The sequence below is a fragment of the Oryctolagus cuniculus genome, chromosome 5 (genome assembly GCF_964237555.1).
Source record: "Oryctolagus cuniculus chromosome 5, mOryCun1.1, whole genome shotgun sequence".
In the NCBI taxonomy this organism is placed as follows: domain Eukaryota; kingdom Metazoa; phylum Chordata; class Mammalia; order Lagomorpha; family Leporidae; genus Oryctolagus; species Oryctolagus cuniculus.
Window position 1 is genome coordinate 21,748,768 of NC_091436.1, and position 27,042 is coordinate 21,775,809.

Here is a 27,042-nt window from a genome sequence, read left to right on the forward strand (position 1 = left end):
ACCCAGTTCCCACCTCCTTTCTTTTTTCCCATTGACAAAACAAATCCTTTAAAAAATCATCTCTATTCAATTTTCCCACCTGTTCTTCTCCCTTCCTCTGCTATAAAAGTAACAATCTTCTTCCCATGGTGGATGCTGAGTTTTTGCCTCAGGGTCACTACACCTGCTGAGTTTTTGCCTCAGGGTCACTACACCTGCACAGCTGGGAGTCCTCCTGATGGATGCATCCCCTCTTTTCCTGCTGGGCCAGCATTCTGTGACTCACTTCCTCCCTGTTCTCTCCTCTTTCTCAGGCTTCCTTTGTGGTTTTCCATTATCCCCAACACCAAAATGTGTTGTTAATTTCCAAAGAGCTTGGACCTGCCCTGCCCTTCCCTTCCCATGTCTCCTCTCCCTTCCCCTCCCCTCCCCTCCTCTCCTCTTTCCTCCCCTCCCCATTACTATTTGTTTTCTTTTGTTTTCCCACCAAAAGTCAACACCTATCTTTATTATTCTATATAGTAATATAGTATCTTGAACTTTATATATTCAATTTTATAGTTCTAATCAGTTTCTTTTATTTTTTATTGGCTGATACAAATTTTTTTAATTTTTTAATTTAAATAAAAGTAAAAAAGTCATATATTTCATATATGTATATTTATAGTTTTTTAAGATTTATTTATTTGAAGGTCAGAGTTACATATATATATGTAACAATGGCTGGGGTTGGGCCAGACTGAAGCCAGGAGCTCACATGGTATGCTAGCATTTCAGGTGGCAGCTTTACCCACTCTACCACAATGCTGGCCCCTTGTATATACAGTTTTAAGAATATAATGATACTTCCACTCTACCCTCCATCATTCCCACTTTCCCTCCTCAATCCTTTCTTATTTTTCTTTTTATTTGACATACTTTCAATTTACTTTATGATCACCAACTTAACCTTCCACTAAATAAAGAATTCAGCAAGTGGTAAACAGAAAAAAATCACTGTTTCTCAGGATGTAGACACATTTATGAATAATAATCAAATCTCAAAATGTCAATTTTGCTCATATACATTACATTTTTTGTATTCTGTGTATTAGTTACTACCAATCAGGGAAAATATATGATATTTGTTTTTGGGGACTGGCTTATTTCACTAAGTGTAATGGTCTCCAGTTCCATCCATTTTGCTCTGAAAGACAAGATTTCATTTCCTTTTTATGGCTGGGTAGTATTCAGTCATGTATAGTACTTCTATGTGAATTCATCCAGTCTTACAGTTTTATGCATTATCTATATTTTACAGACTACAAAATGTTCACTTCGAATTGTGATGTTTCCTGAACTCATGACTTTTATATACCCACCTTCTTACTTACAAAACCAAACTCTCCATTCCCACTCCAAAATTTGTTCCTACACAATTTTAACCATCTGAACAAATATTATTTCCACATTTACATTGTTCAGACTAAAAATCTTAGATTCTTTGAGGAAGCCATTTTTTCTCTCACTCCCTATGTCTTGTCTACCAGCCTTACCTTAACTCTGTATTTTAAAGATATTATTAAGTACACTCTATATCCTGGTACTTTCTGGAAGCTACAGGCATGGAAGAGAACAAAGCAGAACGAAGTCCTACTCTTAGATTTTGGTGACTTTAAAATAAATCCACACTCAAGCTAACTTTTATCTCCTACAACTCACCACTGTTAACACCTTAGACAAACCACTTTCCTCTCCCTGAATTATTGCAATAAATTACTACTTCTATCTTTATTCCCTATAGTCTATTTTCTCCACACCAAATACACTGATTATTTTGAAAGATCAATCAGATCGTGCCTTTACTTGCTTATAACTCTCCTAAGGCTTCTCACCTCACTCACAGAAAATCCAAAGTCCCTACCAAAGCCCGCAAGGCTTTATGTGATCCAAACCCGGCTCTGTCTGTGATATTGCCTCATTCCCTGTCCCCTTCGTTGACTCCACATTACTCACATTCAATGCTTTGCTCTTTCCCAAATGTTAGAAACAGTCCACAACACATGACCTTAGCTCTTGTTCTTTGCCATGATTACATAACTCAGGTCTTCCCTAAATTATCACAATACTGCAGAGACCTCATTTGGTCTTTTTTTTTAATCTTTTTTAAAAAACTTTTATTTAGTAAATACAATTTTCCAAAGTACAGTTTATGGATTACAATGGCTTTTTACCCCCCACAACTACCCTCCCACCCATTCACATCAAGATACATTTTCAATTATCTTTATATACAGAAGATCGATTCAGTATATATTAAGTAAAGATTTCATCAGTTTGCACCCACACAGAACATAAAGTGTAAAATACTGTTTCAGTACTAGTTATAGCATTAATTCACATTGGACAACACATTAAGGACAGAGACCCCACATAAAGAGTAAGTACACAGTGACTCCTGTTGTTGACCTAACAATTTGACACTCTTGTTTATGGCGTCAGAAATCTCCCTAGGCTCTAGTCATGAGTTTCCAAGGCTATGGAAGCCTCTTGAGTTGGCTGACTTCGATCTTATTCAGACAAGGTCATAGTCAAAGTGGAAGTTCTCTCCTCCCTTCAGAGAAAGGTACCTCCTTCTTTGATGGCCCATTCTTTCTACTGGGATCTCACTCACAGAGACCTTTCATTTAGGGTTTTTTTTTTTTTTTTTTTCCAGAGTGTCTTGGCTTTCCATGCCTAAAATACTCTCATGGGCTCTTCAGCCGGATCCGAGTGCCTTCAGGGCTGATTCTGAGGCCAGAGTGCTGTTTAGGACATCTGCCATTCTATGAGTCTGCTGTGTATCCCACTTCCCATGTTGGATCGTTCTCTCCCTTTTTTATTCTATCAGTTAGTATTCGAAGACACTAGTCTTGTTTGTGTGATCCCTTTGACTCATTTGGTCTTTACAATAATATAGTACCCATACCTCCCTTGCTCTCTATTTTCCATATCTCATTTTAAGCTTGTATGCAGATATGCACATCTTGGCAGTCTTCTTGATCTAGAACCTACATTTTTGAGAGCTAACACTTAGTTTTGCTCACTACTGTATCTACATCTCCTAGAGCAGAAATATTATGGCCAAATACACATGTATTACATTATTGTTAAATGTGGATTTCTATGATTTCATATCTTACAAGGATGTTAACATAAAGTTCTTTCAGATGAAAGTTCTACATTTGTGAGCCAACTAATTCTAGATAGGTGTGTCATTTATAGCTCAGAAACAAGGAAATTCTACTTCCTTGTGGCCTCATTATCATTCACCTCTCCAATTAGTGGTAAACTTTCAACACTACAAATTAAATATACCAAATTTTTGTTGTGACTGGTTTGTGATATCTGCTAAACTATTAAACAGAAAGTCTGCTCTAAATATACAGCTACAAGTGCTTGGAGGCAGTGCAGATAATTAGCATTCTGTAGTTTATAGCTGTCAAATTAACCACCTTACAATTAGGCATGTATATAAACTATGAAGCTGGCTAAACTATATAGAAAGGAAATAAATATATACTCTTTGATCCTAAGATAGTGAACTATTTGGAACACTACTCTGAAGTATCCTGGTTAAGAAAAAGCAGAGTAGTGTAATACAAATTTGTTCATTTAAATAGGGTATTTCAAAGTAACCTGTTTTCCTTTTTCAGATATAGAAACTAGTAATAATTTTCAAAATGTAAGCATTCCTTAAGCACATTGTTTACAAAATAATTGATAATAAGATGTCGTTTCATCTTTTTTTTTTTGTGTGCTGGAGACCTCAAAACACCACATTGGCATCAGTGTAGCCATCTTCCATTCTCCTTTGACTGTTAAGTTGGGGAAAAATGGCTGTTTCCATCTTGTATTCCATCTCAGGTTGAATTTACAGATGAAAGAAATCAGGAAAAGACTTTAGACTGGCTTACTTAGTAATTCACATGATGTAGCTAGAAAATAATGCTTTTATTTTCCTTTTAGAACTACATTCCTAGTTTCATAGCTCTTGATAACATTCACATATTGAGAAAAATTTTAATTACAAAACTCAGTGACTGTTCATTAATTGTTTCTCTAATGTCTTAGAAGAAATCCCTAGCTTCTTTTTGCACGATAGACTGTTATCATATTTTTCTTTTTTGAATAACAAGTTATTCTTTGTGATATTATTTATTTTATTAGATTTTCCCTTTATGTATCTGCCTGGCCTTACTGTTAGGTGTTTATTAAGTCAGCCTTGTCATTCAATTTTTGTAAACCCCTATTCTTTGAAGGTTTTTCAACTCTTATAAATGTTGCCTGTGGGTAGGACCATCCTTGATTGTTTGCAAGTATCCAAAAAGAAACCAGAGGCTTATTTATACTTTTATTTTATTCCCCATTAACCACAATACTAAGTACTGTGTAGCCAGGTCTTGTGATGTTTCTAGCCCTCTGCTATAGGTGAGATTCTTCAATATTCATGTGCTTCTGCACCTTAGGGTTGGTGAAATTGCCTAGGGAAAAGCACAGTTGCTTTGTCCTGGTCGTCTAGTCAGATTTTGCAGGCAGGCTTATAGGTAGTTTCAATACTTCTATCTACATTCCCCTGGAGAGAATCTGGGTGTCATCGGGAATATGCAATTATAATCTCCTCTTGCTTTATTTGGATGCAAAGGGACATTCATTTTCCTAATATTTATAGAATTATGAAATATTAGTAAGCATGATTTGTGAACAAAATATCCTTAAATAAGCTATGCCAACATTCTCTCACCACCCATAGGCAATTTAGCCCTGGAGAGGAACACATGGAAGTGCCTGGCATCTTCCTGTTCCTATGAGAAGAGAAATCATTATGTTTTTGCTCCCCTTGGATCCACATTCTCTTGCTATTATAGCTGGGTACATTTTAATAGGCTTTTGACTTTTTAATTTTGTCCTGTTCTCCTACAGCATATATATCTGTGTTTGGAGACTAACTCCAAAACTTAGTGTGAGGTAGAGATCAGATGAAATAGAACAACTCTCATCTCATGGGCTGTACTTCTAGGGAGAGCTAGGTTATTTTTAAATCCTCAAATTAAACAGAATTTAATGCCATTGCCTGGAACAAATGCTTTAGACTGGGTAAGAGTATGTCTTTTTCAACTTATATAACCCACAAGGAGGTCATCTTAGGCTATGTACAAAACGGTACCTTCTCCTGAACCTAGCTCTTAACATAATGGCTGCTTCCTGCCTGAACCTGTTTGTACCTGTACATGTTCAAGAGAAATGAGTCTCTTGAGATGACTTCTTTTGCTTGAGGCTGTCATTCGCTCAATGATTTATTGCTCTCTGACCATCTTGGAAGCTATGAGTTAATGCTTTGGGAGAAGAGCATCCCACTCATGCCTTTCCAACAGATCACTGATTTAAACATCAATCTTCAGTGTTTGGGGAAACAAGGTCTCTCTCTCTTTCCCTATAAAAAATAAAGTAATAACAATAATGTTAGGTGATTTATGGAGAGTCATTTGGAGTGAAAGAGGTAGAGAACTTCCTATAATATCAGCTTTCAATCTTACCACAATATAAAAATTAATAGTAAGTACCTGGAATTGTTTAGGGACAATTGCCATATTTAGAGATTATTTTTGATTATGAAGTTTCAAACCCTGATGGCAATTAAATTACAGAGTTGAGGTGGGGGCTTATGCTTATTTTACTTATTTTAGAATCCTGAAACAAATGCCCTCAAAAGGCGCGGGTGCTGTGGCATAGTAGACTAAGCCTCTGCCTGGGGTGCTGGCATCACATTTGGGTGCCCTTCATTCATGTCCAGGCTGCTCCTTTTCCAGTCCAGCTCTCTGCTATGGCCTGGGAAAGCAGGGGAAGATGGCCCAAGTGTTTGGGCCCCTGTACCCATGTGGCAGACCCAGAAGAATCTCCTGGCTTGTGGCTTTGGATTGGCTCAGCTCAGCTCAACTCAGCTCAGCTCAGCTCAGCCCAGCCATTGTGGCCATCTGGGTAGTGAACCAGTGGATGGAAGACCTTTTTCTCTGTCTCTCCCTTTCTCTGTCTGTAACTCTACCTCTCAAATAAATAAATAAAATCTTTTTTAAAAAGTGCCTTCAAAGTTGATGTTATTTTACTTCTGAAAGTCAATGTTGTTCACTTGTATAGAAAAGGCTGTACTTTGCTGCACTTTCCTAAACCATGACAGTTACATTAACTTTATGAAGCCTATTTTAACATGGAAAAATATCTAAATTCCATTAACAACAAAGTGTATGGGAATAAATAGCATCTGAATTATTTCCCTTGTAAGAATTCAGGAATTAAAAACCAGGCACTGTCTAGCTTGAGACTAACATCGTATGCCAATTACCCAAATAATCACATCTGCTATTTGAATCAGACCTGGTCAGTGATGCTTAGCATTGTTTATTTAACGCTTAATTTACCCACAAGGAACAAAAGGCAGATACCACAGTTTCTCATCTGTCTTGGCGTGGTAAAAACTGAGGGTTTCATTCCAATGCTCTGTGCTAGGGGTGTATTTGACTATCACTACTCTCAGAGGTGTTCAGTCAAGTCCAAGGCAAAATTTTTGGTTCCTTTTGGCACTAACATCATCCAATTATCTAAATCATAACAGCATCTTTCCCAGTTAATCGGCTTTTTCCTATTTACAAGAATAAATCATGTTTTAAACAATTATAACCTGATACAATTTCCCTGGATGCCATTTTTTAAATTTCAGGAATTATTTCTCACATTTCTCTTTCTTAATTTTGAACTATCTGAGGACCACTCTCTGAGAACCTCTTCAATATGTTTGTATCTGACACTGACACTCATTTTTTTTTTTACAAAGTAGATGATGATTGCATAAGAAAAGGGAGTTTCTTATATCAGCTCTTGGATTTCTTTTTGATCCCCTTTCCTACTGATAACTTCTCTCTTAAATCTCAGTTGCAAGCATTCTACCCCCCATCCTGTAGCACTGTTCAGAGTCTTACTCATTTGTCTCAGGAGATGTGCTATTTTTAGGAGCTCAGTCAGGAATTTAGGGATACAGCTTGAACAGATGCTATAGTTCAAAGAAAGAAAATCTTACGTATCTTAGGGTCCCTAGCAGTTCAAATCCCACCATCACTTACAGTATATGGCCCAGGAGGGCTGTTGTATCTTCTGCTTTACTGGATCCTGAATTTCTCTCATTTTGAGTGTTCTGGGATAGGCTGCTTATTTTATTTCCCTACAGGGGCTTGGCCAAGCATCTCCTGAGTAGAAAAATCTCCAGGGGGCTGGCAGTATTACAGATTGGGTAGAGCTACCACCTGTGATGCTGGCATCCATATGGGTGCCAGTTCCTGTCCTGACTGCTGCACTTCTGATCCAGCTCCCTGCTAATATACCTGGGAAAAACAGCTGAGGATGGCCCAAGTGTTAAGGCCCCTTCCTCTCACATGGGAGACCTGGATGAAACTCCTGGCTCCTGGGTTCGGTCTGGCCCAGCTGTAGCCTTTGGTACCATCTGGGGGTAAGCCACAAGATGGATGATCTTACTGTCTTCCTCACACCCCATCTCTATAACTCAGCTTTTCAAATAAATAAATAAATCTTAAAAGAAAGAAAAATCTTCAGTGCAGAGGCAGAGTATTTTCTTGCACACTCCCTCCCAGATACATGTGGAGGTGGCAGAAGCAGAGATTTGCCTTCCAAACAGCAGCTTGTCACCATGATTCTGCAGCCAGTGGAATCTTCTTCTTCTTTTTTTTTTTTTTTGACTGTTTTTCTCTTTAAAATAAAAGCATTTTTCTCTGACAGCCAATTATAGCCTACTCCAGGGATTCCCCTCAACTCTTGTATTTGAGAAGATGGGGAGCAAATGGAGCCGAGGCATTGCAAGGGGAGGGATAAGGGAGTGCTGCTTACTTCTTTTGGGGTGATACAGGATGTGCAGCTAGGGCATGAGGATGACCCATGGTTCCACAGCCAGCAGCTACTGTGGCATCTGTTGGTAGGAAGACAATTTCATCTACTCTGAAATCCCAGTATTACTCATAGAGCTATTATATGGCTTGGTACCAGCATGGCAGTGAATAAAATCAGTTTCTATCACTCCCTCCCTTTCTCTGTATAAATGCATACACAAACACACATGTGTAAGCACACACAAACATATGTTTATACATATTCTCTTCAAAACATGAATTTCTATTCATAAAACCTATTTTTAATGGTAACTCCTTGATTAAGGGCAAGATGTAACCGGCTTTCTTCAGCAATTTTCTTTTTTTTTTTTTTCAATTAATATTTTAGTACTTGTTTGAAAGTCAGGCAGATAAAGAAAAGCAGAGATGCAGTGAGATCTCCTGTCTCCTGGTTTACTTCTCAAATGCCTCTAACAGCAAGGCTGGGCCAGGCTGAAGCCAGGAGCCAGGAATTCAAATTGGGTCTCACATGCGGAAGGCAGGAACCCAAAAACTAGAGCCATCACCAGCTACCTCCCAGGATGCTCATTAACAGAAAGCTGGGATTGAGAGCACATCAAAGATGATTCCAAGCCAGGTACTCTGACATGGGATGTAGGCATCCATCTGAAGCAGCAGTTTAACTGCTGTGCCACACGTCTGCCCCTTCTGTTCTGTTTATGTGCTTAAGACACACTCCTTCAGGTATATTGCTAGAGGAATGTGCTTTAGTTATCACCCCTTTAATTTTGCCTGAAATATTTTCAATAATTGGTGCACTGATGGTTCTGTAGTATGGTCACATGCAAATTTCAATCTAGAATAATATTTATTCTCTTACCTCCCCATTTCTCATTGCTTGAAACACAGAAATGGCAGACAGTCATCCAAGTCCATGCCAGATTTGAGTATAGAACACAGAATCAATATAATATCTTAGTAACTACAGTTATAAATAAATAAAAGGTAGTATTGAGTTACCCATTTTACATCAAATGTTTCTGGTTATAAAATTTAATTTAATAAAGTTTTTTCTAGTTACTATACATGATCACTATATTAAGTTTAGTAAGAGAACAGAAAGGAAGTATGAACTTTTGAAAATATATTGATAATTCCCTCACCATTCAATAACTTAATGATGGTGTATCTAACATCTAAATGGGCCCTGCCCCCATTAGTTTTCTTTTTAATCAATAGATTTAATCATTAGTTACTCCTTTTATTTCTTTGTCTATAGATTTCTTTGTACAAAAACAACAGGATGATGCAATCATTTCTCATGTTAATTATTTCAAGAGGAAAAGGAAAATTGTATTTCATTAAAAGGGGTATTGATAACTCTTGATACATGTTAAATATAGAGGCCAAAAATATCTAGATAATTTGTTTTGGGATGGGAATTGGCAACTAATAAGGTTTGAGAATTGTTGGTTTCTTGCAAAATATAGCACAAAAATTAGAGTATTGAATGTCAAAATTAAAGCATCTCAAATTATGGGCTTGTTTAGATAGATGATAGATAGATATACATATATTTGTATAGTTAAGTCTCTTCACTGAAAGATTAAGAAGTTATACATTCTTGTGGAATATATTGTCAATAATTTTATTTTTACCAATATCCGCTGGTAATGTCTACATATATTAAAGCTATCTGTGTTAATCCATTTTCCATGACTGCAACAATTTCCCGAGGCTGGAGACTTTACAAAGAAAGAGTTTTATTTACCTCACAGTTTTGGAGGCCTGAAAGCATGGTGTTGGCATCTGCTGGCTCTAACAACAGTCTCCTAGTTACACCACAACGTTGTAGATGGAATTATGGCAGCAGCATATGCAAAGCAGAGAGATCACACGGTGAGACAGGATGCCAGTGAGTGGCAAGGGACACATCATGCTTTTTCTATATCAACAGGCTCTCATGACAACTCAGTCCATGAGGTCAGCACTGATTTCTTCCCATTGTGATAGTTGCATGATCTAAACATCTTCCACTAAAGCCTACATCTTAAATGTCCTACCACCCCTAACCTCATCACACTGGGGACTGAACTTCTGGCACATGAATCCTGGGAGGGACATATCTGGCATTAAGTTTCTCTATCAATAGTTTTCATTTTAAGCTGAGTACACAGAAATTCTTAGTAGACAAATGTTATCAGTTGCCTATTCTATGCCAGGTATTCTGATTCTCAAATTAAAAAAAAAAAAATACTTCAGGGACTGGGAACACCATATAAAAGACAAGATTTATGCAGACCTCTATAACATATTTGAGAAACTGACTGTGACTGAGACTCATTTTACACAGTGTAGTTCCAGAGGCAATTATATTCATTTATATTCAGCAGATAGTTATGGAAAACCGTCCATGTGCCTGTCACTGCTATAGATCAACATGAATGAGATTTTGCTTTACTCTCAAGAATCAAATTGTCTATTGAAACTGAAATAGGTTAATGCATTGAGGAAGACAATTTTGTTATAACAAAATGATGGATTTCCTAACAATTAGAAATGCCCCGGAACATTACAGGATGTCTTATGAGGTCTCATCACTAAATTTGGCTGTGATACTCCTGATAGGAAATAGTACAGTACAGGCATAGACCAAGGCAAACAGGTGTGTGTGTGTGTGTGTGTGTGTGTGTATAATTTTCAAAAATTCAAAGTTAACTTAGCAAGTTGTATTTTTCTCTGGCAACCTAACTGAAATGGAGTTGTCCAGGAGATTGTAAAGGAGATCCAATCAGAGGATTAAGTTAAGGTTATGGATTGAATAGAATTTTCTCCTTTTTTTGAGTTTATTTATTTCAGAGGTAGAGTTACAGAGAGAGAATGAAACACTCCAAATGGCCACATGGGCTGGAGCTGGGCAAACTGAAACCGGGAGCCAGGAGCCTTTTCAGGGTCTCCCACGTGGGAGCAGGGGCTCAATCACTTGGACCATTTTCCACTGCTTTCCCAGGTCACAGACAGAGAGCAGAATCAGAAGAGGAGCAGCTGGGACATGAACAAGCATCCATATGGAATGCTGGCACTACAGGTAGAGGTTTACCTTTGCCACGGCACCGGCCTCTAGAATTTTCTAATACATGTAGGCTATGTGCTCAACCTTGGGAATACAGGAGTGAACCAGTGAATCATGCCTTTCCTGCTCCATGATATTACTATGCCATGAAAACAATCATTTCATGAATTCTGTAATGAGGGAAATTGAGTGTTATATAAACAGTAGGATATCTGATGCATTCTAGATGGATTAGAAAATTCTTCCATAAAATGTGATTTTGGCTTTTTAAAAAAACATAGCTCTAGAAAGGTATCATTGATATACAAGGAAATAACAATGGAATATGCAAGGAAATGTGTACAACTTGATCAGTTTGGACATATTTAATACATGTGATATCATCACAGCAATCAAGGAAATAGATATAACCAACACCCCCTGCCCCTGCCATGTTTCCTTATATCCCACTGTTTTGTTTTGTTTTGTTTTTTGTAGTAAGAGAAATTGACATGAGTCTACCCTCTAAACAAATTTTGAAGTGCACAATATCTCACGGTTAACTATAGGTACTAGGTTGTATATTCAATTTCTAGAATTTATTCATCTAGCATATCTGATACTACACAATTCCTAATGTACAAGAACTGAAGCACTTGTAGAAATTACAGGAAGGATCAGGGTAAGCAAAAAGTGAATGAAATTGAACATGACTAATCAAGAAATAAAAATATTTTGTTGAGACTGAAATTTGAATTGTGATTTTGGGAATTACAAAAGATGAGTCTGGAGAAGACAGTATTGTGAAGGACCTTGGAAGTAGATCATTTGGGTACTGCCCTAGGAGAAAAGAGAATCTCCAGGAAGTCTAGCAGGCCATGAGATCAAACAGACATATTTAGGAAGCTGAATGAACAGTTCAAGTGGTTGCTTGGCTGTGTGCGGTCAGAGATAACAAGATATCAGTGGTAGCCCCCAAGTTTCTTGTCTATGCAATCAGGAAATGGATAATAACAATTCCATATGCCTTGAAGGGGAAAGCTGAAAAAAATGATCTCATTTTTAACTAAGAACAACTATACTTTGAACACAAGGGGAATACAACAGGGAAATCTCAAATACAGTTATAGTCACTGACTTTGAAGTTAGCAGGAAGCTGTACACTCAAAAAGCAGATTCTCAATAGCTACCAATATGTAAATAGTAAGTTATATCAAAGGAGAGAAAAGAAATGCCCAAACAAGTTGTGAAAATGAGATAGGCCTTAGGACTGAGCCCTGAAGGACACCAAGAATTCTTAGAATTATTTCTATGAAATACATGAAATGTATTGTTTGTATTATATTAATAACAATTTTAAAAAAGAATTACAATGGAGATATAAAGTGGGAGTCAGCTGTATGACATTTGGCACACATTCATACTTACCATGCTTCAATTTTACTAGGTATAAATTGAGGAAAGCAATGTGGGATTGTTATGAGGATCGTATAAGATAACAGGAGGTACTGGTAGGTTTAGTGTAATACTCTATATGTAGCCGTTACTGTGTCTTTTAACCTGCTCTATATAAAAAGTTCAGTTTATTTTACACATCAGTGCTTCATAACATTTTTTAAATTGTGATTGGTTCCTTTTGAAAGTCTGATGCAAATGAACTCTCTCTTTCTAGAAAAATACATTCAAGCCATAGAAAACAACCACAATCCCTAACACAGTGCTATAAAATGATTATATACCTGGTAAATTCAAGAATGAATAAACTTGTTATTATTAACAAATTACATTATTGATTAATAAGATTGTATAAATAAAAGGAAGTTACTGATTTAAATTTTTTGGCATATAATTTCAAGGAGTTCATGGGCTCCCAAAAGCCCATTCACAAGTCCATCTCTGCAATTTATCTGAGGAGGAAGACATTCAGATACCGAATCAAACTGTGACATGTGTTGTTATGTCTTTACTTGCTAATTTTTAACATTTTATTTTTTAAATATATTTCGGTGTTGTCACTGTACATTGATAAAAGTTTTCTAGGGCTAATTTATTCTAGTGATTGCCAAAGCATTTTTCAGGATAAGTGTCCCTCAGTCTCTCCCTCTATGTCTCTATTTTGGAAGTTGGTAACTGCTGTCTTGCAGCTTTTTCCAGATTGCACTTCTCATCCATCAGTAAAACTGGTGCCTTATGACATACGGAAGGAAAGGGTGTTGAGTTTACTTTTTTAATAGATGAAATGCAATCTCCATTCATAAAATTCTATTAACATGTCTGCATATTTTTAAACCTGTTGACTTTGCTTCTGTCATCAGAAGCCATGTTCAGGGAACAATAAAGACTTTCGTTTTAAACTGTGTATACACAAATCACTGGTAATGTGTGTCAAGCCATCTGCTCTGCAAAGGCACTTTTTCTTATTCTTTTTTTCTATGCATAGCCTAGTTGTGAAAAGTGTTTAAGATGTTAATGCCATGCTACCCATTTGTTGGGATATGATTCTCATTACTTTGTCTTATAAAAATATTTCTTCAGATGAACTAGGTAGAAATTTCCAGGTCTTCTCTTTTCCATACTACCTTGTCATTGAAACCAGTAGATCATCTTCAAATGTCATAAAATTTCTTCTGAATAGAAATGAGTGCCAGCACCAGCGCTGTGGCACAGTGAGTAAAGCCACTGCTGCAGTGCTGACAACCCATATGTACGCTGGTTTGAGTCCCCGTTGCTCCTCTGCCGATCCAGCTCTCTGCTATGGCCTAGGAAAGTAGTAGAAGGTAGTCTAAGTCCTTGGGCCCCTGCAACAGCATGGGAGATGGGAAAGAAGCTCCTGGCTCTTGGATTCGGATCAGGACCTCTCAGGTCGCTGCGGCCATCTGAGGAGTGAACCAATGGATGGAAGACCTCTCTTTCTCTTTGACTCTGCCTCTCTGTAACTCTGCCTTTCAAATAAATAAATAGATCTTAAAAAAAAGAAATTTGTGGCTAGCATCAATATATGGACTCCCCTGCACCTCACATTCTTCTTCCTCCCTTCTCTTAATATGGATCCTTAATCAGAATTACACTGTGCAAAATTGCAATCACTAACCTGTATAGAGAAATATTAGATTCATTATTTTTTTAAAGATTTATTTGTTTTATTTGAAAGGCAGAGTTACAGAGAGACAGAGGCAGAGAGAAAGAGAGAGAGAGAGAGAGAGAGAGAGAGAGAATCTCTCATCCACTGGTTCACTCCTCAAATGGCAGCAACAGCCAGAGCTGAGCTGATCTGAAGCAAGGAGCAAGGAACCAGAAGCTTCTTCTGGGTCTCCCATGCAGGAATAAGGGCTCAAGAACTTGGGCCATTTTATATTATTTTCCTTGGCCACAGCAGAGATCTGGATTGAAAGTGGAGTAGCTGGGACTTGAAACACTTAAAACGGTACCCATATGAACTATGAGAAAAGAAATTTAAGATAATTTAAATTGACAAATACTTTGTCTACACTACACTTCCTTTAATACAATGGAGCCAGACTGCCTGGCTTCATGTCCTGTCTCCATCACTTATTGCTATGTGACTTTGCACAGGTCACTTGATTTTTCTTTGTGTTGGTTTTTTTATCTATGAAATGGAAATAATAATGGTAGTCTATGTCATATAATTATTGTGTGGATTAAATGAATAAAATCTACCAAGAACTGACAAAGTTAGAATATGCAGAAAAATGTTAAAGCAAATAACTATAAATGTATTTCATTTGTTCAGAGTCTATGAATATCTACTAGGCATGTGAAATTCTATAAAGGAAAATCCTGAATTGTTTGCCTTTGAATAAATCACTGTGATATATGGATAAACACATATAAGCGTGTATGTGTCTGCATTTGTGTGTTTGCATAGTATATGTCTGTTGCACAGGGTGATATTTTTGGAAGCACCTGTTCTCCAGGGTTGCTCTAGAGGAGTATGATTAAGAAGACAAAAGATATTCGTTTTTCTGTACAGTAGAGTAATGAATATTTGAGAATTGTTTTTGGTGTTAGCAAGTTGGAGTTTAAGGTGATAGAAAGGCATTGGAAAAAAGAAGGTGACCAACAGGAAACCGGGCCTTAAGGACAATACCTCTGTAGACTAAGAAACTTTTGTGAGCAGTGATATCTGACACTTACTTTAAAAACGTTTTGGGTACAATATTTTTACCAAATTGTCAGTGAAACTTATATTGATGGTGTGTTACAGAGTGAATATATACTCTTCAAATTCATACAGTGCATTCTTACCCTCAGTGTGATGATTTGGAGGCTGACCCTTTGGGAGGTGATTAAGTCCTGAGAGTGGAGTTCTCATGAATGGAGTTAATGCCTTTATAAGGTAAGGCCAGAGAAGCTTTCCCCTAGATGAGGATACAGGAAAAAGTTGGGAGGCCCTCCCAGGAATCCAATCGTTAGCACCCCAATCTCAGACGTCTGGCCTCCAGAAATATGAGAAATAAATGTCTATTGCTTATAAACCTAGTATCTAATACCTGGTCTTGTGGCATTTGTTATACAGCCTAAACCGATTAAAACATGGTATCTTGGGAAAGGAGAAAAAGGCTGGATGACAGGCCAGGAGTAAACCCATGCTGATAGCAAGACTGGAAGATGAAGGGAAATGAGTTGAAATACTGAAGGGCCTTTCGGAAGTCCAGCAAGGACAGTAGTAACAGTGTGACATGTGCAGGAGAACATAAAAATTTCCTGAAAGTCTTCAGTTTTTTTTTTTCTTTTTTATGTAAAATTTATTTATTTATTTGAAAGTCAGAGTTACACAGGGAGAGGGAGACAGAGGGAAAGATCTTTCGTCTGCTGTTTCACTCCCCAGGTGACCACAACATCCGCATGGGGCCAGGCTGAAGCCAGAACCCAGGAGCTTTATCTGCTTTTCTGGCCACCTTCCACTGCTTTTCCCAGGCTGTTATCAGAGAACTGAATCAGAAGTGGAGTAATCTGGACTTGAACTGGTGCCCATAAGGGATGCTGGCATCACAGGCAGTGGCCTTACCTGCTGTGCCACGTGCTGACTTCTTTTTCTTTCTTCTTTTAAAAATTATTTATACAGCCTGCGCCGCGGCTCACTAGGCTAATCCTCTGCCTTGCGGCACCGGCACACCGGGTTCTAGTCCCGGTCGGGGCGCCGGATTCTGTCCCGGTTGCCCCTCTTCCAGGCCAGCTCTCTGCTGTGGCCAGGGAGTGCAGTGGAGGATGGCCCAAGTGCTTGGGCCCTGCACCTGCATGGGAGACCAGGAGAAGCACCTGGCTCCTGCCATTGGATCAGCGTGGTGCGCTGGCCGCTGCGGCAGCCATTGGAGAGTGAACCAACGGCAAAGGAAGACCTTTCTCTCTGTCTCTCTCTCTCACTGTCTACTCTGACTGTCAAAATTTAAAAAAAAAATTATTTATACAAAAAGAACAGATTTAATGTATTTCATATATACAACTTTCAGTCCATAATGATATTTCTCACTCTCCCCCCTCCCTGCTCCTGCCTTCCTTCTTTCCTTCCTTCCTTCCCTTCTTTTGTCCTTTTAATTTTTGCAATGACACACTTTCAATTTACTTTATAGTCACAGGATTAATCCTCCGCTAAGTAAAGAATTCAACAAGTGGAAAGTGGAAAGACCACAGTTTCTCAGGAGTATATACAAAGGCTATAAACAATAATCAAATCTCAAAATGTCATTTTCATTCATATACGTTACTTTTTTGTACTCTACTAGATACTACAAATAAAACATGATTTTGTCTTTTGGAGTCTGGCTTATTTCAATAGGTTTAATGATTTTTCACAAATGTTGAGATAGAATAGTAAATAACTTCATTGAGTAGTAAAAGAAAAGATGACTCTGGAATTGTAAAAAGATTCTATAAAGTTTTAAAAAGTTCAGCATTGAAATTAAAAGAATATATATTATGCTTTGCAAACTGTAACTTTTTCTCCAGTTAAGAGATAACAGGTTGTTTCAACGTTTTTGAGGGTGGCATCTAAAATAGAAACACTGTTCTAGAGACTAGTGAGTTTCCTGTCTATATATTTGAGACACCTGAATCTTCAGTATACATATTTCACAATACAGAAGGGTTATTAAATCTGGGATTCATGGTTACAAGAAAACATTTAATAATGAATATGTCAACAGTATGACAAAAGCTAAATAAAGATCACCAGATGTTTACCTTAAAATAGATACGAGTACCTGTGTATAACCTTGAATGTATACATAGTCAAATATAACTTAGAAATATATATTCAAATATATACTAAAATATATATGATATATGTGTATAGCATATGTTTTTTTTTCTTTTTGTTAAAGATTTGTTTATTTGAAAGTGAGAGTAACAGAGAGAGAGGGAGAGAGAGAGAGAGTGATCTTCCATTCACTGATTCACTCCTCAAATGCCTGCAATGGCCAGGGCTGGGCCATGCTGAAGCCAGGAATCAGGAGCTTCTTCCAGATCTCCCATGTGGATGGTAGAGACCCAAGCACTTGGGCCATCTTCCCCTGCTTTCCCAGGCACATTAGCAGGGAGCTGGATTGGAAGTGGAGCCGCTGGATCTCTAACCAGTGCTCAGATGGGATGCAGGCATCATAAGGCCGGCTTTATCAAAATATGCCACAATGCTAATCCTGTTTTTTTTTCTTTAAAATTAAGGTCCAGAAAAGAAACCCTCCATTATAATGGCAGTATTAATTTGGAACCTGTAAGAGGCTACTGCGAGAATGATTTCAGAGTTGTTTTCTTTTACCATTTAGAGTTTCTAAGAGTTTCAGTTCCTCACTTTCCTGCTGTAGCTGCTGTCATCAAATGCTTTAATTTTATTTGAGTAGGTGTGCAGTGCTATTTCTCTATGGCTTTAATTTACATTTCCATGATGACTAATACAGCTGGGCATTTTTTCCTATATTTATTGGCCAAATGGAAATGTGAAACATGAGATGCCTGTTCAAATCTGTTCCCATTTTTTTCTGTTTCATTGCACTTACTTATATATGATGGATGTAGTTCTTTCTTAATAAACACCATCTTAACTTTATTTGGGGAACATTAATTATTATCTACTTGGTTATTGTTTGCATAAAATACATTTTACTGTTATATTCTTTTTAGGCTTACATATTATATTGTATCTTTTATCTAGCCTGAAAATCTATTGCCTTTTTTCAGTGTTGATGATAACTATCTACTAATACTCATATTTCAGTAATGAGAATATAGTTTTGTTTAAAAATTTTAAATGTTACTTCCATAGTTAAAATGCATTGACTTCTAAAAGTTATTTTTTTAAAAAAGGTTTACTTATTCATTTAAAGGACAGAGTTATAGGGAGAGAGAGTGAGACAAAGAAAAATGATCTTCCATATGCTGATTCTCTTCTCCAAAAGGCCACAGCAGCTAGGGGCAGCCCAGGTTGAAGCCAGGAGCCAGGAATTTCATCCTTGTCCTCATGTAGGTGGCAGATGCCCAAACACTTGGACCATCTTTCACTGCTTTCCCAATCCATTAGCAGGGATCTGAATTGGAAGAACAGCTGGGTTGTGAATTGGCACTCATATGGCATGCCAGCATGCTGGCATCTCAGGTGGTGGTTTAACCTGCTGCACCACAATGCCAGCCCCTAAAAGTTGGAGCTCAAAAAAGGTTTTTCCTAAAACATAGTACTGTAAACAAATAAGAAACTGCTGGGGCCAGCGCTGTGGCGTAGTGGGTGAAACCACTGCCTGCAGTGCTGGCATCCCATATAGGCACCAGTTCGAGTCCCAGCTGCTCCACTTCTGATCCAGCTTTCTGCTATGGCCTGGAAAAGCAGTAGAGGATGGCCCAAAGTCCTTGTGCCCCTGCACCCACATGGGAGACGTGGGAGAAACTCCTGGCTCCTGGCTTCGGATTGGCCCAGCTGCAGCCGTTGTGGCCAATTGGGGAGTGAATCACAGATGGAAGATCTCTCTCTCTCTCTCTCTGCCTCTCCTTCTCTCTCTGTGTAACTTTGAATTTCAAGTAAATAAATATTTTTTTAAAGAAACTGCTTATTTTATTAGCAGTGAAAGTGGCCATTTGTATTATTTCTCATTGGTATGAATACAATATTTTAATAATTTCATTAACCTAAGTGAAGTTAAATCCCTAATTTAATACCTAAAATGTTTCAAAACTGCTGAAAAGTATGTTACATAATCAATAAAGAAAAGGACTTTTTAGTATGTGATTCCTCAAATAGCTGAATAAGAACTCTTGGAGGTTCACAGAGTTATTGCAAGAAGTCTGGAAATGTGGATAATAAAGTCATACTTTATAATTTATAGGCTGAATAGAAAAAATGAAGCCACTTCTTCTGACTTTATTTTTTCCCTGTGTTGACTTACAAACCATAAATCTATAATGATTATAATCCCTATGTATTTTTACATTCAATCAATAATTGAATATTGATGACTATTAAAATGGGGTGATCTGTGGTACTGTTATATCTTTTAAATGGTTCTTACAATTGAAAAGTTTATGAAATCATTGATATTTTTAAAATATTATTGTACTTTACTGGCTGTAAGTTTTTCCAAACAAAAGGGAAAATTTCAATATAAACCATGAATAAATGTATAGTTGTTGAGTGATTCAGAAAATGTTGATTTCCCTATATGTACTTCCTAACATATATCAAAGCATAGCATGTATTTTCTTTGTAAGAGAAATTGTCAAGTTAATTTTTTATTTTTTCATGGTTTTGACTTAACAAATTCATTTTTCATGGTTCTGACTTAACAAATTCATAGAGAGAACTGATGAGAAATAGTCAAACTATTAAACAGAAGTTACTGTAGGAGAGTAGCAAAAGTATGACAGAATCCAGTTTAGTAATATAACTGATGGTTATAAAGCTAGCCTTAACATTATGAGATCATAAAAAGAAGTTATTAATTCCACTTTAAAAATATATCATCCAAAAGAGTGCCTAATATATATATATATATATATATATATATATTGCTTTCTCTAATCCTTGCAACACACTTGTAAGTGTGCACTTGTATTATTCCCAATGACTGATGAGTGAAGTGATACACAAGGAGGTTAAGAAATTTCCCCAAAGGGATTGAGCAAGTATGTGGTAAAGCTGGTTTCAACTATGCTTCCTTCACTAAGGTTCTCTTGTCCAAACCTAACACAAGAAGAATCTATTAGACAATCTAGATACATTCTGGACAATTCTATTACTTGCGTTGTAAGGCTGGGAGAAGACAAAGAATTCTCTGTCTCTCCTCTGCTCATTCCCCAAATTCCCAGGAAAATTGGGGCTGAACTGGGGACAGAGCCAGGATCCCAGAACTCAATCCAGGTCTCCCATTTAATGGCAAGGAGCAGAATACTGGACTCAACACTTGCTTCCCCCAAAAGTGCACATTAGTAGGGAGCTAGAATTGGAAACAGAACAGGGATTTGAAACCCAACACACTCTAATATGAGATATGGATGCCTTAACTGTTAGAGCAAGCACTCTTCCCACTTAATGGACTATTTTAATAGCACATCATTTTGTGAGAAATTGATTGCTACCTGGAGCCAAATTTTGCTGCTCTTGTAGGTATTACTAAAACACTTCTCACTCAATAATTGTATACAGCAATGATAATTGATGATGCGGCATAAATATATGTTTACACAAGCAGAGAATTTGGGAAATAAACTCTGAAACCATGACTACTAATGTAGAGAAGTATTAGAGAAAATTGATCTTTCCGATTTATCTTTGCTGATTGATAAGTGCTCATCTCTCAGTTTCAGTTTGCATTAGTGTTGCTTAATATTAAATAATCCAGGCCAGCACTGCGGCTCAATAGGCTAATCTTCCACTTGTGGCTCTGGCACCCCTGGTTCTAGTCCCGGTCGGGGCACCGGATTCTGACCCGGTTGCCCCTCTTCCAGGCCAGCTCTCTGCTGTGGCCAGGGAGTGCAGTGGAGGATGGCCCAAGTCCTTGGGCCCTGCACCTGCATGGGAGAGCAGGAGAAGCACCTGGCTCCTGCCATTGGATCAGTGCGGTGCGCCGGCCACAGCGCACCAGCTGTAGTGGCCACTGGGGGGTGAACCAACAGAAAAGGAAGACCTTTCTCTCCGTCTCTCTCACTGTCCACTCTACCTGTCAAAAAATAAAATAAAATAAAATAAATTAAAATAAATTTTAAAAAAATAATCCATGAGGTGTCCATTTAGTCTAGGCAGTTAAACCACCATTTAGAACACTTGCATCCCATATCCCTGAGTTTGAGTTCTAGCTTTGCTCCCAACATCAGTTTCTTCTCTAATGTGTGCTCTGGGAGGCAGCAGGTGATGTCTCAAGTAGTTGGTTCCCTGTTATTAAAGTGTGAGACTTGCGCTGGATCCTCGTTCTTGGATTCAGCCCAGTCCAGCCCTTGCCATTCCAGGTATTTGAGGGAGTGTATCAGCAAATGGGCACTAGTTCTGTTGGCATGTCTCTCTGTTTCTATCAAATTATAGAATACAATTAAATAATCCTTTCAATACTATGAGTGTAATCAATAATTTTTGTTTTTACTTGGGAAATGATCCAGTTGTACCATGAGAAACACCTTTGGAGCTAATGTCCCTGTGTACATATTTTTCAGTTCTACTTTTCTATGTGATAACTTAAGAAAAATGTAAAATTTTCACTTCAGCATAGAAGGGATGGAGAGACAATGTGGGGAGAGAGAGAAAAAGAGAGAGAGAGAGAGAGAGTTCAATTTACAGAATTCATTTGGGAATATTTCCTTTCTTTAATTTCTATAATTCAGTGTGGAAGAGCAAGTGAAGTTCCAATCTCTCTTACCAGAGATTCATTATACTTTGGGAGTGTTGAGAATTTATTTGGGGCCCTGAGGCTCTATATATAAAATTCAGTATACAAAAGCTGTGATATTTGGAAAGAGGAAGCTTGAGACTATGGGATGTAAAATATGACAAAATATAAAAATCAACAAGTGAAGTAGATCAGAAAATTGTTGGTATCAGATGAGATGTGAATGCTTCAGTGAGAGGTCAAAAGTCCAGTCATGTGTGAAGGGGACAACCGGGTTTTGAAGTAGTGATGCAGACTCTCGAACTCACTGACTCAATCCAAGTCTTGGCTTATCTGGCTTCTGGTGAGACCAGGCTCCTCCTTATCCACAATGAATGCTTCCATGGACAGATGGAAGTAAAATGCTCGGGCCTGTAGAAATCAGGTGTAAATAAACCAATCTACTTTCCTCTTTCCCCCTTTCTTCTTTGTTATTTTCCTCCCTCTTTTTACCTTTGTTTTTCTTATGAGTTCATCTGGCAGAAAGGCCATAAAGTAAAACAGCCTGCCAGAAAAGGGTAACTAAGGCTGGCATTGTGGTATCGTGGGTAAAGCCCAAGATGCTGGCATCCCACATGGATACTGGTTCCTGTCCTGGCTGCTCAGCTTCTGATCCAGCTTCCTGCTAATGGCCTGGGAAGGGCAGTGGAAGATGGCTCAAGTGTTTGAGCCCCTGCAACTCATGTGTGAGACCTGGATGAAGCTCCTGATTCTTGGATTTTGGAGTGACCCACAGTTGCAGTTGTGGCCATCTGGAGAGTAGAACTGGTAGACAGAAGATGACTTAGAAATATTTCCACTAAGATTCAGAACCGGCAAGAATGCCCACTTTTTCCATTGCTATCAATATAGTTCTGGAAGTTGTAATCAGAGCCATTAGGCAAGAAAAAGTAATCAAACAGATACAAATTGGAAAGGAGGAAGTTAAATTATCCCTGTTTGCAGGTAATATGATCCTATATATAGGGAAACCAAAAGATTCCACTGAGGGACAATTGGGACTCATAGGAGAGTTTGGCAAAGGTGCAAGATATAAAGTCAACACACAAAAATCAATAGCCTGGGGCTGGCGCTGTGGTTGGGCAGTTAAAGCCAGTGCCTGCAGTGCTTGCATCCCATATGGGTGCCGGTTTGAGTCTTGGCTACTGCACTTCTGATCCAGATTTCTGATATGGCCTCGGAAAGCAGTAGAAGATATCCCAAGTGCTTGGGCCCCTGCACCTGTGTGGGAAGCCTGGAAGAAGTTCTTGGCTCTTGGCTTCAGACCGACTCAGCTCATCCTGGTTGGAGAGAGAACCAGCAATAGAAGACCTCTCTCTTGCATATGCTCTCTTTCTTTCTCTGCCTCTCTGTAAATCTGTCTTCCAGATAAATAAATAAAATTTTAAAAAAATCAATAGCCTTTATATACACAGAAAACACCATGGCTGAGAAAGAACTGTGCAAGAACAGTACCATTCACAATAGCTAGAAAAAAAACTGAAATATCTTGGAATGAACTTAACAAAGGATGTGAAAAATCTTTACAAAGAAAATTAGAAAACATTAAAGAAAGGAAAAAAGAAAACATAAAATTGGAAGAGACTTCTATGTTTATGTATTAAGAATTGATATCATCAAAATGTCTGTACTACCCAAAGCAATTTACAGGTTCATTGGGTTCATTGCAATCCCAGTGAAAATACCAAAGACACCTTCCCAGATCTAGGAAAAAAAATGATACTAATAGTTATGTAGAAACACAAAATACTCCAAATATCTAAAACAACCTTAAACAACAAAAAGCCAGAGGCATCACAATACCAAATTTCAAGACATACTACAGGGCAGTTATAATCGAAACAGCCTGGTACTGGTACAAAAATAGACATACAGACCAATGGAGTGGATTATAAACCCCAGAAATCTAATTTTCAATAAAAGTATATTTAATTTTGAAAATAATAAAACATTTCTCCCCCCAAATTGCAGTCTTGCTCTTATCTCCTTGTGGGCCTAAAGAGGCAGCTGGACAGTATAGTGGCACATTTTTGCTGCAGTAGCACTATCATGTTACTCCAAATAATCATAGAAGTTGGAAATGTTATATGTTATCAGACACTAAGGAGTTAAGCATATGATTATTTTTATTTTGTAGATGAAAAAACTGAGGTCAATATGGGTTGAATACCTTTTTCTATGTTGCAGTTCTAGTAAATTATGGAGCAGTGTTTTGAAGCCAGTCAGTCTGGTGTTATAGCCACTCTGGAATTCTGCTTCTGTAGGTCCAGGTAAGTACAGAGTTTTGGAAGGCAAGGCTCGTGTGAAGAACCAAACCACTGTGAAAGACCTAATATTAATGCTGACTATCACCAACTTGAAGTTGTTGGGAGTTAGAGACAAACTCTGTTCTTAGCCCCTTCTCCAGGTCAAGGAGAAGCAGTGCTTGGCACAAAGGCACAAGTCAAACATGCTGGACAGAGGCAGAGGACTCTCCTTTTCCTAAGAAATGGCACCAGGCAGGACAGCTTGGCAGAGCACAGAGTGGACCTCAAGGCAAAAGCTTGCAAGCAGAACCTGGGCCAAATGTGAGTTGAGGAACACTGGAGCCTCCCTGTCAGAACCCAGATGTTCATTCTGGTTTGGAGACAGTCATGCAAACCTAGAAAGATGTGGGCTCAATAACTGTTCGCAACATGATACAATTCAACATTGATGACTTTAACTGAAGGCAATGTCCCACTGGGAAAATATGGAGTAGGTTCCTGTTGCATGACCCTCCCCTTACAGGACTGACTTGGGGATGGGAGAGGTGTGAGGCTGGGGGGCTTACCTGACACAGGTGGCAGTGGAAGGCAAAGGCTTGTGACTCACAAAATGGCTTATAACCATAGTATTACAATATTCACTTCCCAAGTGAGGCCAGATGGGACCCACACATTACCTCTAGTTTACAGCATATTTCCATCTTGATCCTCCTGTAGCCAGCCTACCTTGGGACTCCCTGGGGATACAGTAATGAAGTCTTAGACTATTTTAGTTATTCGGGGTATCAATTCCCAGCAATTCTGTCTTAAGTGTCTCATTTTCATCTTGTCACAAAAAGAATAGTTTGCGCAAATAGACAGCTTTTAGACCTCTTTACCCAAGGTTCTCACTAATCTAAGTATGTAAACATTTTTATCTTGTTGAGTATGGTTGGCTTCCATGGCAGCTGCTTCCCACACATTTTTCACATATCAACATGATTCTCTTCTTTCCAGCTTTCAAACTCAAATTCAAAACAAAATGACAAAATCTCCAGAAGAGTGAACTCACTGGGGCTCAGTAACATGTGTTTTGTACTTTCTGGTCATAAAAAGTTCACCCAGCAAAGGGCAAATAAATGTGCAGCAGATGTAAGTTCAGAAGGCAAAAATGTAAATATGTATAAAAAGGCAAATTGCGAAGACTGATTTTTCAGATATCTGTTACTAGAATAAAATTTGGGTAGAAGAGTGTCATTGAGATTTGAAATGAGGTATCTAAAGCCCTATTTAGATTTGAGACCAATATTATAATAGTAACTTAAAGACCTAAAAATAAAAATTAATAATGCTTGAAATATCTGACAATAGCAAAGAAAATCAAAGGCTGAAGAGAGTAGTATAAAATAAAATAAGTAGGACAAAATCTTTTTCTGAATCAGACTGTGGTTCCAATAGTCTTGATGGGTGTGGCTCAACATACTCTTGGCATGGCACTAATATTAGCAGGCAGGGAAAGCAGAGGTGCTCGGTATATTCTGCCTTATACACTAGTGTTACTCAACTGTTTTTATGCTCAGGAAAAAACTGACAAACTCTATACTCTGTCTAAGAAAAGCCATCACCTATCCATTATTCACAGAACTGTTGAACTCAATATCCTAAAAAAATAATTTGCCATAACAAAGCTCTAAATTTTGAGGGTTAATCTTCTCCTAGTTTATTTATTTATTTATTTATTTTGACAGGCAGAGTGGACAGTGAGAGAGAGACAGAGAGAAAGGTCTTCCTTTGCAGTTGGTTCACCCTCCAATGGCCGCGCGGCCAGTGCGCTGCAACCGGCGCACTGCGCTGATCCGAAGGCAGGAGCCAGGTGCTTCTCATGGTCTCCCATGGGGTGCAGGGCCCAGGCACTTGGGCCATCCTCCACTGCACTCCCTGGCCACAGCAGAGAGCTGGCCTGGAAGAGGGGCAACCGGGACAGAATCCGGAGCCCCGACTGGGACTAGAACCCGGTGTGCCGGCGCCGCACGGCGGGGGATTAGCCTAGTGAGCCACGATGCCGGCCCTTCTCCTAGTTTATTTAGATGACTCTTTTTTCAGTGCTAAGAAGCAGATTCAGAGGTGAACATGCGTTTACATGAATTAAAAATAAGCTGTGAACTGAAGGATCCACTTAACCATGTGGAACTAAGCAGTGAGAGCAGAATGCGTTTATCTCTGGAAGAGTAACAATTGACAAACGAATGCCAAACATTTCAAGACATGGGTAAACCGAAGTTCATGTCATGAAATGATATGTTAGAGTTACATTTCACAAACAATATTTAGACTATCATATGCTCATGCTCACTATCACCATAAATTTTACTTGAATTCTGTGTAATTTGTCTGCTTCAGCAGACAATCCCTGAGTTTTACCTAAGACAGATCCTTTTCTTTAATTTTGAGACCACTTGAAACTCAGCAGAGTTGAGTTTTGGTTTGTGAATTCTGAGCTTACCACTAGCTTCATGAGTGTAACTAGCTTACCACTAGCTTCATGAGCATAACCAAACTACAGAAAACTTTCTAAATTCTATTATGTTTATTTATAAATGAGGTGAGCATTGAGGAGAGTAATAAGAGTTAAGATATTTCTGTTCTTGCCAAGGACAGAGATGGATTCTCTCTCTCTCTCCCTCCTTCTCTCTCTGTCTCTTTCTTTCCCAGGTCATCATCTCCCACTTTGCCTCGCTATGCTAGATAACACTCTACCCCTCTGCTGGACCTGAAAAGGTAACGCCTGGAAAAAGGCAGTTTGTTCCGTGCAGAGTATCTCCTATTCATTTTAAGGCTCTGTGTGTATGTGTGTAAGAACACGCACTGAAAGGGGGATTTCAAAGGGTGAAAAAAAAAAGAGACCATTAGATCTCAAAGTGCTTGTTAGGAATCCCCATGCTAAGTGACTTTCAGATTCTAAGCTTTTATAGATGAGTAAAATCTCAAAGAAAACAGAGTAGGATGGATGCAGGATT

General features: G+C 38.3%; 1 long non-coding RNA gene across 3 annotated transcripts in view; it reads right to left on the reverse strand.

The window, feature by feature from the left end:
* Positions 1-27,042, reverse strand: part of LOC127493123 (uncharacterized) — a 55,118-nt gene that overhangs the window by 10,861 nt on the left and 17,215 nt on the right. For 2 of the 3 annotated variants that reach the window (XR_011388941.1, XR_011388942.1), the window contains 4 exons: positions 9,661-9,721; positions 7,891-7,969; positions 5,223-5,431; positions 628-4,481 (listed from right to left, as the gene is read on the reverse strand). This is a non-coding gene — a long non-coding RNA (uncharacterized lncRNA). Of the gene's footprint in view, positions 1-627; positions 4,482-5,222; positions 5,432-7,890; positions 7,970-9,660; positions 9,722-27,042 lie in introns of those variants that run through there. The other variant, XR_011388943.1, reaches the window with a different exon arrangement.